This window comes from Microcebus murinus, chromosome 5 (assembly GCF_040939455.1).
Source record: "Microcebus murinus isolate Inina chromosome 5, M.murinus_Inina_mat1.0, whole genome shotgun sequence".
NCBI classification, from domain to species: Eukaryota; Metazoa; Chordata; class Mammalia; order Primates; family Cheirogaleidae; genus Microcebus; species Microcebus murinus.
The window spans coordinates 97,770,276-97,785,876 of record NC_134108.1 but is presented as its reverse complement, the minus strand read 5'-3'; positions in this window follow the sequence as shown (position 1 = coordinate 97,785,876).

The following is a 15,601-nucleotide window of genomic DNA, read 5'->3' as shown; positions in this document are numbered from 1 at the left end:
ACTCAGCTAAGACCAACATTTATCACATTATGTCTGAGCAAAGTGAAAAATTACATGCTGATGTCAGAGAAATGACAATATCTATATAACTCACTTAGTATATGTAATCTTTAAAGCAGAGGTACCTACAGCTATTTTGAACCCTGAGTCAAAAAACGGTTACTTCAAACATGTACAGAGTGCTTATTATGTGTCAGACACTGTCCTAAGGCTTAAAAAAATCAATGCATTTGATTCTCCAAAGAACACTATATGTACTATTATTGTGGCCATGATATAAATGAGGAAACCAAGGCACAGAGAAGTCAAGGAGCTTGCCTAAGGTCACAAAGGCAGTAAGTGGCTTAAGTGCCACATAAAGTGACAGTAAGTCACTTCTCATGGTCACAGTATCCTACCTTTTGGCTCTGCTAACCAAAACCCCTTCCTGAGGCATTCTATCATATCTACCCTACCTCACAATGCCTCATGCTTAAAAAGTGATTTTTTTCCCCTCTATTTCATTAAAGTTCACATTCTTTAGTGCATTTATTTCAGCCAGTTATTAGGAAAAATAGAAATCTGATTTAAAGTAATTCATACCAAAGTGTATTAAATCATGGATAGATTGTGGCTTGGCACGGTCATTATTGCACAGCTTTTCACATTTTAAAAGAGAACACCTGCTATCTTAATGGAAATAATCTCAATTGTAATGGTTTTCAAATTTTAAAAGAGTCAACTTTTTGGATCCAGTAGAAGAGTTCTAGATCCCACAAATCTATCCTCAAACACAAGCTCTGCTTTTCTATATGAACTTGTGCATAAAATTTCATTTGGGAAAATAAAGGAGACTCCATTGCTTAAAATCGCAATAAATTAAACCATTACTCTAATCCAATAGGCCCAATGAACTTTCTGGCTCTTCTTCCCCTCCCCTCCATCAAACATATTCCATCCACCCCCTTCTCCAGAAAAAAGAACTCAGGGGCTCACAGAACAGGGCAGAACATCTCTGTGTCCAAAGAACTTCAGGAAGAGGTCCAGAAAGTAATTTTGAGTAGATGCATTGAAGCTCTCAGTAACATGAAATCTTAACTGCAGAGGTGAACATCCCGGGAACAGGATTATTCTATATGATATCTGGTACCAACAAGCATATTTCCCAGCATCTTGGCCTCAAAAGAGGCTTTATTGACAATGCAAAACTTGTATACTGGACAGTACAGGAACAGGAACGTCCCCAGCCACCTGGATGCACAGTCCCACAGCAAAATGCCTCCGGTTACTCCTATCAAGGGTCTGAGTCATCTGGGGGCCCGGATTCCTCAGCCCCAGGCAGGTGGCTCTTCTCCTGGTTTCCGAAATTCTTCCTTGTAAATGGTGGAGATTACATCTGACATAGAGTCTGCAACTTTGTCCTTTGCTGGAGTCAAGTTTCTGGTCATGGGTCAGATCACTGCTTAAGGCAGTTTCTTCCTCCACACCCAGTGAATTCTTTGGGGAATCATTCATGGGGACATATGCAGATTTCCACAGGTCTGCTGGTGTTTTTGAGAGCAGCTGAGAGTTGTCTTCCTGATTTTAGTCAGTGATTAACTTTTTTTTTTTTTGAGAGACAGAGTCTTGCTCTGTTGACCTGGGTAGAGTGCAGTGTTGTCATTGCAGCTCACTGCAAACTCCAGCTCCTGGGCTCAAGCCATTTTCCTGCCTTTAGTCTCTGGAGTAGCTGAGACTACAGGGGCGCACCACGACACCCTGATAATTTTTCTATTTTTAGTAGAAACAGGGTCTTGCTCTTGTTCAGGCTGGTCTCTATCTAGTGAGCTCAAGCAATCCTCCCACCTCCGTCTCCCATGCTAGGATTACAGGGGATTAAAATTAACTTTTTTTTTTTTTTTGAGACAGAGTCTCGCTTTGTTGTCCAGGCTAGAGTGAGTGCCGTGGCGTCAGCCTAGCTCACAGCAACCTCAAACTCCTGGGCTCAAGCAATCCTTCTGCCTCAGCCTCCCGAGTAGCTGGGACTACAGGCATGCGCCACCATGCCCGGCTGATTTTATATATATATATCAGTTGGCCAATTAATTTCTTTCTATTTATAGTAGAGACGGGGTCTCGCTCTTGCTCAGGCTGGTTTTGAACTCCTGACCTTGAGCAATCCGCCCGCCTCGGCCTCCCAAGAGCTAGGATTACAGGCGTGAGCCACAGCGCCCGGCCTAAAATTAACTTTTAAATGCAATTCTTCTACAGTCCGTGTGTGTGTGTGTGTGTGTGTGTGTGTGTGTGTGTGTGTGAGAGAGAGAGAGAGAGAGAGAGAGACAGACAGACAGACAGAACACCTGTTTTAAGTGTTTCCACACAAAGTTACACACCCTTTTTCCTTTTTGAAAAAAATTTTTTTCTTTTTTTTTTTCAGCCCGACATGAGCCAAATACACCCCTTTTCCTGATCAATCAATGGCCCAGTTACAAAGCTTTGTGACTATCACTGAGTCAGTAGTAAAGAACAATCCTACCCTCTCAGAAATCTCTCAGTTGCCATAGAAGGAAAATCACCAGATGTTCACCAAGATGCTATACTACTACTGTGGTCACCCAGGGGCTGAATAAGCTGTTTTCCACTTACTCCGTCAGCCTCTGGGAATCCATAGGCTAATTCAGCAACATATGCTTAAAGGGATCAATAACACGATCACGGTTAGAGCTATATTGCAAATGCATTTCTCAGAAAGAAAGCCTCAGATTATCATTTTGACTCAGTTCCTACTCAGGGGTTTCACTTTACTAAGAGGGAGACTTACATCTAGTATGCATGTTGGCTGTGGTAAAGCAGATTTTGAGAAGACCTGTCCGTATGATAAAGGTTTTATATGTGTGTGGTAATTATTCAATGCATGTGCTAAGCAGCATTGCTCTTGCCCTCTCTTAAGTTTCAGTTCCTCATTTCCATTGACTGCTCAGACTCTGCTATTTGAAAGACCTTCTCCAACTACCAACCCACAATCTGCATAAATCAACTCACTATCTTCCCCAGCCAGAGCAGACTTCCTCTGAATTCCCCATTTCTGTCCCTACTTCTTTAAATAAATCCTTTTTCTAGACTCTCAGACTCAGAATTATATTTAATTTACTCCTCAAAATATCTTCACAATTTAAGAGGTTTGATTTTACAAGACTATCCTGTAGAATTGTTCCCTTTTTGGCATTATGCCTGCAACTTTGCAAGTGTCAACAGTGGAACTGTGGTTCCTGGCTAGGCGAGTTCAGCCCAAGTGGTTAGCTTTATCCAAGTGAGGGTTAATTGAAAGCAAGGATTTATTACAAAAGTCAGCCTTTGTGTATATGTTAACTAACTAGTCACACGAGAATATAGGTGAGAATGTGACAAGTTAGAGCAAAATTCAAGATAAATTAACAGTAAAGATTATTTTTTGCAAGGGTGCCCGGCGTGGTGGCTCACACCTGTGCTAATCCTAGCACTCTGGGAAGCCAAGGTGGGAGGATCATTTGAGCTCAGGAGTTCGCGACCAGCCTGAGCAAGAGCAAGACCCCCGTCTCTACTAAAACTAGAAATAAATTAGCCAGACAACTAAAAATATGTAGAAAAAAATTAGCGGGGATGGTGGTGCATGCCTGTAGGCCCAGCTACTCAGGAGGTTGAGGAAGAAGGACTGCTTGAGCCCAGGAGTTTGAGGTTGCTGTGAGCTAGGCTGATGCCATGGAACTCTAACCTGGGCAACAGAGTGAGACTCTGTCTCAAAAAAAAGAAAAAGATTATTTTTTAACCCATAATAATATAAAACTGAATTCCAATAATTATCATTTACTACTTCATCTCACTGTGATCTTCCTGAACCAGACCAAATAGAAAACATATTTATTTCAACAAATAGTAATTGATGTGATTACTAAACCCCAGTGTGTAGACCACCTGTACCAGAATCATTGGAGATATTCTTACTTTTAGTATACTTGATTTTGTTTTGGCCTATAGTATTTAAAAAATTCTTCAGTTATGAATAACCAATATATGCACAAGTTACCAATTTTCAATAGTTACAAAGGAAATACATGAAAATAAAGTGTCCTCCTATCCCAACCTCTATTCCCCTCCCCAGCTGCATCCACTGTACCAGTTTCTTGTATTTCCTTCTAGAAACATACCATGTGTGTTTCTAGCAGAGATCTCAGTTAATTTGTTTAATATCCACTTTCAATCTCCTTCTAGTATGCCATTCTGTATTGCAGAGGCCAACAAGCTAAAAATAACATCTCCCAGACTCCATTATAACCATAGTTCCTGATGTGATTTCGTTTCCCCTAATCAGATGTGCTTGTATAACACTTGATTTTGAAACTCAGCTAAATGAGGAGAGACGGGGCAGGAGGCATCTCTTTTGATGGTGTGGATCATGGCCGAGGCCATGTGGTTCAGCTATCAGGGGTCCTCAAACTACGGCCCCTGGGCCACATGCGGCCCGCTGAGGACATTTATCTGGCCCATCGGGTGTTTTTGCCGCTGCTGCCTGTCCTGCTTAGCAGCTGACTCCTCCCGGGCCCACAGTGCGCATGTGTGGAATGTGCGCTGCACTCTCCAATGGCCTTCCAACAGTCTGAGGGACAGTGAACTGGCCCCCTGTTTAAAAAGTTTGAGGACCCCTGTTACTGGGTTCCTGATTTATCAGAGGCAGCTTTTTGATAGTATGAGGTGATGTGCACCTCATACTATCTGTGCACCATCTGCAGACCACACCTCAACCCACAGCTTCCAGATTCCCTAGACACCTGATGATAGCAGGAGACTCAGCTCTCTGGTTGCCTAGTTCTGCACTATATTCTTTGGAAATGACTCCTGAAGGCTAAGTCTAGTTAGTTGTTCAGCCAACAATTCTGAGGCCATTGAAATAAATTTCTTTCTCCTTAGCCTAGCTAGGGTAGATTATGTTCTCTGCAACTGAATCTTGATCTATAAACTGTATATAAACACATATGCTGTGGAAGGCAGAATAGGGGCCTCCCAAAATGTTTACATCCTAATCTCTGGAACTTGTGAATATGCTATATTACACAGGAATTAAGGGAATTAAGATGGAATTAATGTTGCTAATCAACTAATTTTATTTTATTTTTTGGGAGACAGAGTCTTGCTCTGTTGCCCAGGATAGAGTGCTGTGGCGTCAGCCTAGCTCACAGCAACCTCAGCCTCCCAAGTAGCTGGGACTACAGGCGTGCGCCACCCGGCCTGGCTAATTTTTTAAATATATTTTTAGTTTTCCAGCTAATTTCCTTCTATTTTTAGTAGAGACGGGGAGGCGGGGGGGGGGGGGGTCTTGCTCTTGCTCAGGCTGGTCTCGAACTCCTGACCTCGAGCTATCTTCCTGCCTCGGCCTTGCAGAGTGCTAGGATTACAGGCGTGAGCCACCGCACCCGGCCTCAGCTAATTTTAAAATAGGGAGCATAGCCCAGGTTATTCAGGTGGGCCCAATGTAATTACAAGGGTCTTTAAAAGTTGGAAGAGGAAGGCAGAAGAAGAAAGTCAGTCTTAGGAAGATATGACTATTGAAGAATGATCAGAAATGCACAGTTGCTGGCTTCAAAGATAGAGAAAGGAGCTATGAGTCAAAATGTAGTGAACTATATTGAGAGTAAAAATAAGTACTGAAAAAGAGTTTGAGAACAATTGTATCCTTTTTATGGCGAAAAATGTTCATAAAGTTGTAAATGACAATACAAGAAAGAAATATGGAGATTGTTTTCTCTAACTTGAATTTTGGTAGAAGTGCTGGGAATATTGACATTTATTACACTAAAGAAAATGATGTTTATGAACTATATTTAATTTTTTAGCTCTTTTATTTCCAATTAAACAATTACTCTTTCGAGAAAAAAATCTTATTTGGGAATTCTTTCTATTGGATGATGATTTTTTTTTTTTTTTTTTTTTTTTGAGACAGAGTCTCACTTTGTTGTCCAGGCTAGAGTGAGTGCCGTGGCGTCAGCCTAGCTCACAGCAACCTCAAACTCCTGGGCTCGTGCGATCCTTCTGCCTCAGCCTCCCGAGTAGCTGGGACTACAGGCATGCGCCACTATGCCCGGCTAATTTTTTATGTATATATATCAGTTGGCCAATTAATTTCTTTCTGTTTATAGTAGAGACGGGGTCTCGCTCTTGCTCAGGCTGGTTTTGAACTCCTGACCTTGAGCAATCCGCCCGCCTCGGCCTCCCAAGAGCTAGGATTACAGGCGTGAGCCACAGCGCCCGGCCTGGATGATGATATTAAAGGCAGAATGTCAATTCTACCATTTCAACATTTCATGGGGAAGAAAAAGTTCAAAATCACATATAAAAATATTCATGTTAGGGCTGGGTGCCTGGCCCATGCCTGTAAATGAGTGTTCATGTGCATTAGTAGCTGTCCTTTTTTTTTTAAAGTACAAATGGTATAAAATAGGGATCTTGAAAATAATTTAGATGCTTTAATTATATATAGTTTTGAGTTAACCAAATTGATTAAATTAAACCTTTTTATAAAAAAGAAAACTTAACAGGCTGGGCATAGTGGCTAACCCCTGAATCCTAACACTGGGAGGCCAAGGTGGGAGGATCGCTTTAGCTCAGGAGTTGGAGACCACCCTAAGCAAGAGTGAAACCCCATCTCTACTAAAAGTAGAAAAATTATCTGGACATGGTGGCACATGCCTGTAGTCCAAGCTACTCAGGAGGCTGAGGCAGGAGGGTCACTTGAGCTCAGGAGTTTGAAGTTTCAGTGTGCTATGATAACGCCACTACACTCTAGCCTGGGCAACAGAGTGAGACCCTGTCTCAAAAAAAAAAAAAAAGTATATATCCATAATAAATGATCTTCATTTAGTCATAGTAAAGACTTAGAATAAATGAAAACAAGAGAAAAAATGAAAAACAAACATATTTTTCTCATTAATCAAACAACAAAAGATTTAAAAAGAATATTCCAAGCAGACTATTCCATATACTTTTGAATCTATGGAGACATTGCCCCAGTCAACTACCGTTGGAGAAAAAAATGAAGCTTAAAAACTTGGTGGCAATATTACAACAGCACCCTATATGAGCAAGGCCAGTCTAAAAAAGTACCTTGCTCATCCACTGACTTCTGTTAAAATGAGTACATATTTAACATTGAAGAAAAGGTGTAACAATGACCATAGGAGCTACAGAGCAGGCAAAAGTGCTGAGAAATTATTGTTCCTGCTCTATGATGTCAAACTTACAAATTCAACTTTTAAAATTTTAAATAAAATTGAAATAATTTTTAATAAAAAATTCAGATTTATTCTCGCATGCCAGAATTTCAACCTATGATGGTAATATTTGGCTCTCATCATGAGTTCTAATGAATATTGATTTTAATACTTGACCAGTTAGAACTAAGCCAAAATGGGTTTGGTGTACTTTTAATGCTTTTAATGCCAGGTTTGGGAACCACTTACTTATTGAGTATTTATGTTTGCCAAATCCTGGGTAATCTGGCAATAGAAAGATAAACATCTGCTTACACAAGAATTATACCAGAATATTTATTAACTGTGTTACCTGGCCTAGTGTTTGTTTTGATATTGATTCACTGTTTCTTTCAGGGGCAAAGCTCTTTTGTAATTTGAAACATTTAAAACATTTTATACTCTGAGGATGAGTAATTAGGGTGAGGAGGGGTGTTCTGCAAAATTGTCTGTTAAAACACCAGGAAATAATGAAATATAAACATAGGAATAGATGGATCAGAGTACAGAAATTAGTCAATTGTATGAATTAAGTATATAATAAAAGTAGCATTACAAATCTATAGGAGAAATATGGATTACTGTTCTCAAACATTCTGAATAGCTAGTCATTGAAGGGAAAACAAACCAGAATTTCAATCTTACTCCATATACATTAAAAATAAATCCAGATATATCACAACTTTAAATATAAAAGATGAAATCACAGTGTGACTAGAAGTTTTCTAGTTTGTGAAAATTCAGCAAGCTGTACACTTATAGGTATACTTGTGTGCTTATATATTAATCAATAAAACATTTAAAACTAGATTAAATGATAGACTATTTTTATAATTTTGAAGGGGAAAAGGCCTCTCAATCTCAAAAGTAATTACAAAAATATTGATAAGTTTAAGTACATGTAAGGTTGAACTTTCTGATTGATATAAAAACATCATAAAATCTCAAAAAACAAACATCAAATTGGGAAAACATACTTGCAACACTTTTGAAAGGCTGTATCAGGCAGGGTCCAACCAGGAAAAGAGAGGCCACTCTAAGCAGAGAGGATCTAATATAGAAATTGTTTTCAGGCCGGGTGTGGTGTCTCACGCCTGTAATCCTAGCATTCTGGGAGGTCGAGGCGGGCGGATTGCTCAAGGTCAGGAGTTCAAAAACCAGCCTGAGCAAGAGCAAGACCCAGTCTCTACTATAAATAGAAAGAAATCAATTGGCCAGCTAATATATATATATATATATATAAAAAATTAGCCGGGCATGGTGGCACATGCCTGTAGTCCCAGCTACTTGGGAGGCTGAGGCAGGAGGATTGCTTGAGCCCAGGAGTTTGAGGTTGCTGTGAGCTAGGCTGACGCCACGGCACTCACTCTAGCCTGTGCAACAGAGCGAGACTCTGTCTCAAAAAAAAAAAAAAGGACTGCATTTCTTTCTGGAGGTTATAGGAGAGAATCTGTGAATCTGTTTCCTTGGATTTCCCAGTTTCTTGAGGCTGACTGCCTTGTGTTGTGGCCCCTTCCTCTATTTTCAAAGCCATTGCTATGGCTGGTCAAGTGCTTCTCACATTACCATCTTTCTGTTTCTCCTGGTTCTGGCCCCTTCTTCCACTTTTAAGATCCTCTGTAATTATACTGGGCCCACTTGGAAAATCCAGGGTAACCATATTTTAAGGTCAGCTGATTTGCAAAGGTAATCCCATCTGTAATCCAATTCCTCTTTGCCACGTAATATAACGTGTTCACAGGTTCCAGGGATTAGGAAGTTGGCACCTTTGGGGAAGCCATTATTCTGCCTTCCATACACTCCCATCTTCCCCCAGTGCCTCTCATTGGTCAAACTTAGCTGGAAGCCAAGTGACTGGGACAATAGTCTGTAGGGGTCAGCACCCACAGCCCCCCCCCCCCCCCCCCGACCCCCAGCCCCTACCTCCACCTCACACATACACAGTGGAAAGACAGGAATGGATCTGGGAGCAAATGGACACCCAGGAAAATGATCAATATCCATAGAATAAAGAGTTCTTAGAAATTAATGAGGATCACAAAAAAGATAAATGAGCCCAGGATATGGGCTGGCAGGCTGGCAGTTTTCAGGCAAAGAAATAAAAATAGTCTATATGCACATGTAAAGATCTCAACCTTCTTAAATTGAAACAATGAGCTATAATCTTTCTCCTACCTTATAAAACTAAATTCAGAAGATTGGTAATATCCAGTTTGACAACAGTATAGACTGTTTAAAAGAGTAATTGGTATAGCCTGGTGCAGTGGCTCACGCCTATAATTCTATACTCTGGGAGGCAGAGGAGGGAGGATTGTTTGAGGTCAGGAGTTGGAGACCAGCCTTAGCAAGAGCAAGACCCCATCTCTAGTAAAATTAGAAAAAAATTAGCCAAGCAACTAAAACTAGAAACAAAAAATTAGCCGGGCCTGGTGGCAAGTGCCTGTAGTCCCAGCTATTCAGAAGGCTGAGGCAGGAGGATCGCTTGAGCCCAGGAGTTTGAGGTTGCTGTGAGCTAGGCTGATGCCACGGCACTCTAGCCCGGGCAAGAGAGTGAGACTGTCTCAAAAAAAATAAAAAGAGCAATTGGTGAAAACTTTTTGGAAGGCAGCTTGGTAAAATCTAATCAAATTGTAAATGTGCATGGCTTTTTTTTTTTTTTGAGACAGAGTCTCACTCTGTTGCCGGGGCTCAAGTGCTGTGGCCTCTGCCTAGCTCACAGCAACCTCCAACTCCTGGGCTCAGCCTCCAGAGTAGCTGGAACTACAGTCATGTGCCACCATTCCCAGCTAATTTTTTCTATATTTTTAGTTGGCCAATTAATTTCTTTTTTGTTTTTTATAGTAGAGATGGAGTCTTGCTCTTGCTCAGGCTGGTTTTGAACTCCTGACCTTGAGCGATCCTCCAGCCTCAGCCTCCCAGAGTGCTAGGATTATAGGCATGAGCCACCGTGCCAGGCCAATGTGTATGGCTTTTGATTTAGCAATTCTACTTTCATGAAAAAATCTCATACCCACAAGTGTGAAAAAACGTATATACACAAAGATGTTCACTGAGGCAGTATTTATGATACCAAAAATAAAACAACCAAGAAATAATTCATGGCCGGTCGTGGTGGCTCACACTTGGAATCCTAGCACTCTGGGAGGCTGAGGTGGGAGGATCGTTTAAGCTGAGAAGTTTGAGACCAGCCTGAGCAAGAGTGAGACCCCATCTTTACTAAAAAAATAGAAAGAAATTAATTGACCAACTAAAAATATATAGAAAAAATTAGCCGGGCATGGTGGCACATGCCTGTAGTCCCAGCTACTCAGGAGGCTGAGGCAGGAGGATTGCTTGAGCCCAGGAGATTGAGTTTGCTATGAGCTAGGCTGACGCCACGGCACTCTAGCTGGGGCGACAGAGTGAGACTCTGTCTCAAAAATAAATAAATAAAAATAAAATTCTCCCCTCAAAATGAATGAATAAATAAAAGGATTTTGACCTTTCTCTCTTTCACTAAATTTGTTTAAATTAGGGAGTTCCTCTTTCTGAGGATTCTCCTCCTGTGGAATAAAATTGTCCTCTTGTGCTTTCAATTCCTGTCTCTATAAAGTGTCTGCCATGAAGTTTCTTTTCCTTTCATTTTGGTTTAAATAATATCCAGACAGAACTATTAACTAACACTTTCATTTGGGGAACAGAGATCAGTATGTGAACTGAAGTTATATATTAGAGATGGAAATTTCTCTAAGGCTGTTTCTCTTGGCATAATATCATTTCCCTGGGCCTCGGAAAACTGCTGGTCTTTTAACACCACTCTGATGTGTGGTGATCACAATATGTTTTCATTTTGTAAAGGTTTTATTTAATTGTTTAATTGAGTGCTGAAACATTCAGTGCATCTCTGAATCCTGGGTTCTCATTTTTTACCTGATTTAAGGTTAAACTACACATAGTTGGTGACTAGTTTCCTAACCAGCAGGTCATGTCATTGTAGTATGTTTGAGCACAACCTCATAGTGTTGAAATAGCCTGGATTTCTTCATTCTTTGTGCACTTTTAAAAGGGAGTGAGAGGTAAGGTTTGAAGAATAAAGTGGTGGTTTCATGGTGGAAGCAGAACGTGCATATGAGTATAAACACAAATATGTGCCTATGTGCAAAGAGGCAAGGGTGATGAAGCCCAGATTTCACTTGTCAGAGTGGCTGTTCAGATGTAGATTATAGGGTATATTAAGATTGTTCCAGCAATTCTCTCACACTATTAGCATTTATTTCAACACTCCCTCCTACCCAATAATTCTTAGAAAAAATTATGACCTTGTAATAAATAGTATGTATCTATTTTGAATTCACTTGTTCAACTTTTTTGAGATGATGTATCTAAGAAAATTGAGGCCGGGTGCGGTGGCTCACGCCTGTAATCCTAGCACTCTGGGAGGCCGAGGCGGGTGGATTGCTCAAGGTCAGGAGTTTAAAACCAGCCTGAGCAAGACCCCGTCTCTACTAAAAATAGAAAGAAATTAATTGGACAACTAAAAATATATATACAAAAAAAAAATTAGCCGGGCATAGTGGCGCATGCCTGTAGTCCCAGCTACTCAGGAGGCTGAGACAGGAGGATCGCCTGAGCCCAGGAGTTTGAGGTTGCTGTGAGCTAGGCTGACGCCACGGCACTCACTCTAGCCTGGGCAAAAATAAAAGAAAAAAAAAAAAAGAAAATTGAGATACATAAAAATTAACTTAAAATTAGTACTTAATTGTTTAACAGGGATGGTTTTCACTAAAGAAGATAATGGAACACTTAGTTAAGCATACACGTAGGTAATCACATCTTGGCCAATTATCTCCAGCAAGAGTTTATCACAGAGTATTCTTCATTTATAAAAAGAAGCATTTGATCCAATCACCAAAGTAATAATTCCTTGATTTGAAATCTTGAGGACACAGAGAAATAATTTTGCATTTTTTCTACTATTGAATTTAACATATAATTATTGAGACCCTCCTCTGTACCAATAGCTGGCATGAATGTAAAGAGAAGTAGGACATAGTGGACATAGTCTCAGTCTTCAAGGATATCACTCACATAACAGGAAATGAAAGTTCTATGAAAGTAACTATATAACAAAAGAAAAATGTATCAGATATCCTACAAAAGTTATAACTATAGGTTTCATGAAGAAGGAGAAAATACATTCAAGAGAGAAGGAGTCATGTAGGAGGGGGCATTTGAGAAGTAACAGAAGGCTAGGATTGGTGCCTCATGCCTGTAATCCTAGCACTCTGGGAGGCCAACGCAGGAGGATCACTCAAGGTCAGGAGTTCGAAACCACCCTGAGCAAGAGGGAGACCCGGTCTCTACTAAAAATAGAAATTAAATTGGCCAACTAAAAATATATAGAAAAAATTAGCTGGGCATGGTGGTGCATGCGTGTAATCCCAGCTATCTGGGAGGCCGAGGCAGAAAGATTGCTTGAGCCCAGGAGTTTGGAGTTTGAGGTTGCTGTGAGCTAGGCTGATGCCATGGCACTCTAGCCTCGGGGCAACAGAGTGAGACTCTGTCTCAAAAAAATAAAAAAAATATATAAAAAAAGAAGTAACAGATGATTTAAGATGTGTTATTATGAAATTTGACTTTCTTTCTTAGACTATAAGCTTCATGAGGGTAGGAATAGTGTCTCCATTGTCACCTTTCTCCACCCATATACACAAGCACTTGGCCTGCTATCTGGAAAAGAGTAGGTCCTCAATGATTGAAGGATGGAAAATAAATCAGCATTGTCTGTACCAGGCCCATTCCTGGTTGATCCTTATAACAAACCACTGAGGGAGGATTCCTTTCGCTCTCCACTGTCTTTTCTTTCTTTTCTTTTCTTTTCTTTTCTTTTCTTTTCTTTTCTTTTCTTTTCTTTTCTTTTCTTTTCTTTTCTTTACTTTTCTTTACTTTTCTTTTCTTTTCTTTCCTTTTCTGTCTTTCCTTCTCTCCTCTCCTCTCCTCTCCTCTCCTCTCCTCTCCTCTCCTCTCCTCTCCTCTCCTCTCCTCTCCTCTCCTCTCTCCTCTTCTCTCCCCCCTCTCTCCCCCTCCCTCCCTCTCTCTCTCTTTCTTTCTCCTTCCCTTTAGACAAAGGAAGATGGGAGACTGAAGAGGGAGGATCGCTTGGGCCTAGGAGTTCGAGGTTGCAGGGAGCTATGATGAGGCCACTGCACTCCAGCTTGGGCAACAGAGGAAGACCCTGTCTCAAACAAACAAAGGAACAAAACCAAAATGAAGACATCACAGCTCAAGAAGCAAATTGACCTAAGATAGGATGGAGCATCAGCTATGGAATTAACCCTGAATTCAAGAACAGGTTCTGCCACTTAATACTTACATGATTTCATGCATGTTAATTAATGAGTCTCAGTTTCCTGCTCTTTAAAAAGGTGGTGATAATACTACTAATCATAGTGTGGTAATGAGGGCCATGTGATATGAGTATATGAAGTGTTCAGGTCAGTGCCTGAAACTTGGTCAGATGATGTTAGCTGTTATTTATGGTGTTGGTGCTAGTATTTTCAAACTAGAAATAGTATTGCCTACTTTACAGATTTATACTAAGAAATACATTGAAATTACGTGCTTTTACTTTGTTACCTTATAATGGTCTCAGTTAGGCCCAAGATTATTTTGTAAAAACATATTGGTGTTGAGGGAGGGTTAGGAGATCAAAGCGGCTACCTATGTAAGGTTTACCAAACCGGGCAAACTGGATTGACAATCTAAGGACAGAGTTAAAGAGTTAGGAAAGATATGGCATAAGATAGAGATAAAGGGTGGGGAAGGAAGAAGTGAAAAATGAATGAGAATTATAGCCTGGGAAATTAAAACAGAAAAAAGGTAGCCCAAGTATGACATTATAACCTCAAATCAGAGGTGTAACTGCTGAGGGGAAAAAGAGGGCATGGCCCATTTCAAAGCAGCACCAGTCCTGTAAAGAACGTAGGCAGAGCGTGCAGGAGACCATTTAGAATGACTCAGGTTCCCTAGTTATAAAGTGGAGATTGTAGTAAAAGCCTCAAGGGTAAGGTGGTTGAAGTGCACTGTCTCATTTGAAGTAGCCCTCAGCTGGCAGATGTTGACTGAGGGGGTGCGGGCTGACAAGGAAGGCGAGATCTGCTATGAGCCACATATAAAACGTGGTGCAGTTGTGGGAGTGGTGAGACATGAACTAGGAGCCAGCAAGACAGAATGTAAATTCTTAGGAATAAGCAGAGAGGAATGTACTGGTTTGTTAGCTTCTTTTGCTTTGGCAGGCATTTAATTCTGGGCACTGAAATGTCAATACAGGCAGTTTAAAAGCGCCAGTGTCAAATGGGATATAACCCTCATTGACATCAGTGTAGTCAAGGAAGTTAAGTAGAGCTACGAAATAAAGTTTCCATTTTTTGTTTCAAAAATAATTTAGGGTTAGGTGAGCAGAAGCATAGGAATAGAACAATTTGATGAGTATCTTTTAGTGTTGCATTAGGTCAGGTGCAGAAATGGTCAGATGGTGTTCAAAAGATACTGGGTATTGACATAATCCTTTGTTGAAAGTTCCCTTGGATTACTACTTTTTTTTTAAATCACTTCTTTGTAATTTATATAAGTTCATGAATAAAGGAAACACAGATTATTAAATTTTTTGTTTTCAAAAAAGCTACCCAATGGTAACTTGTGAAATGTATAAATTTCACTTGCTTCTTGTGACAGGTCACTTGCATTTACTGCTTAAAATTTGCACACATTCAAACAAGAATACTGCAAATGCATTACTAAAATGAGAATGTGCCCAGTTTATTGGTCTGTGCCATGTTGATTCTAAATGTGGCTTTTCTGCAATGGGGTAAATTTTATTTAAATATAAGTTAAAGCAAAGTTAAGCATATCTTATCCTTCTTAGGTGGAAATTACATTTAAAGAGAGGGCAGTTTGAATTTGCTGCATTGCATCTCTCACAGTGCCCAGCATATGAAGTGCCTTGTATATTAGTTCAAACCTTTATTATATTAGTAAAAAACATATTTACTAATTGATTGAGGGTAGTGGGCACTTAATGCTTACTGAACCAAATATTTTGTATATAAGTTTTTTGAGAAACAGGTGCATTTTTTCTGTGACTGTAGATGTAGCTGAAAAAACAAATCAGTTACTTAAAATCCTTCGTTAGGCCGGGCGCGGTGGCTCACACCTGTAATCTTAGCACTCTGGGAGGCCGAGGCAGGCGGATTGCTCAAGGTCAGGAGTTCAAAACCAGCCTGAGCAAGAGCAAGACCCTGTCTCTACTATAAATAGAAAGAAATTAATTGGCCAGTTAATATATATAGAAAAAATTAGCCGGGCATGGTGGCGCATGCCTGTAG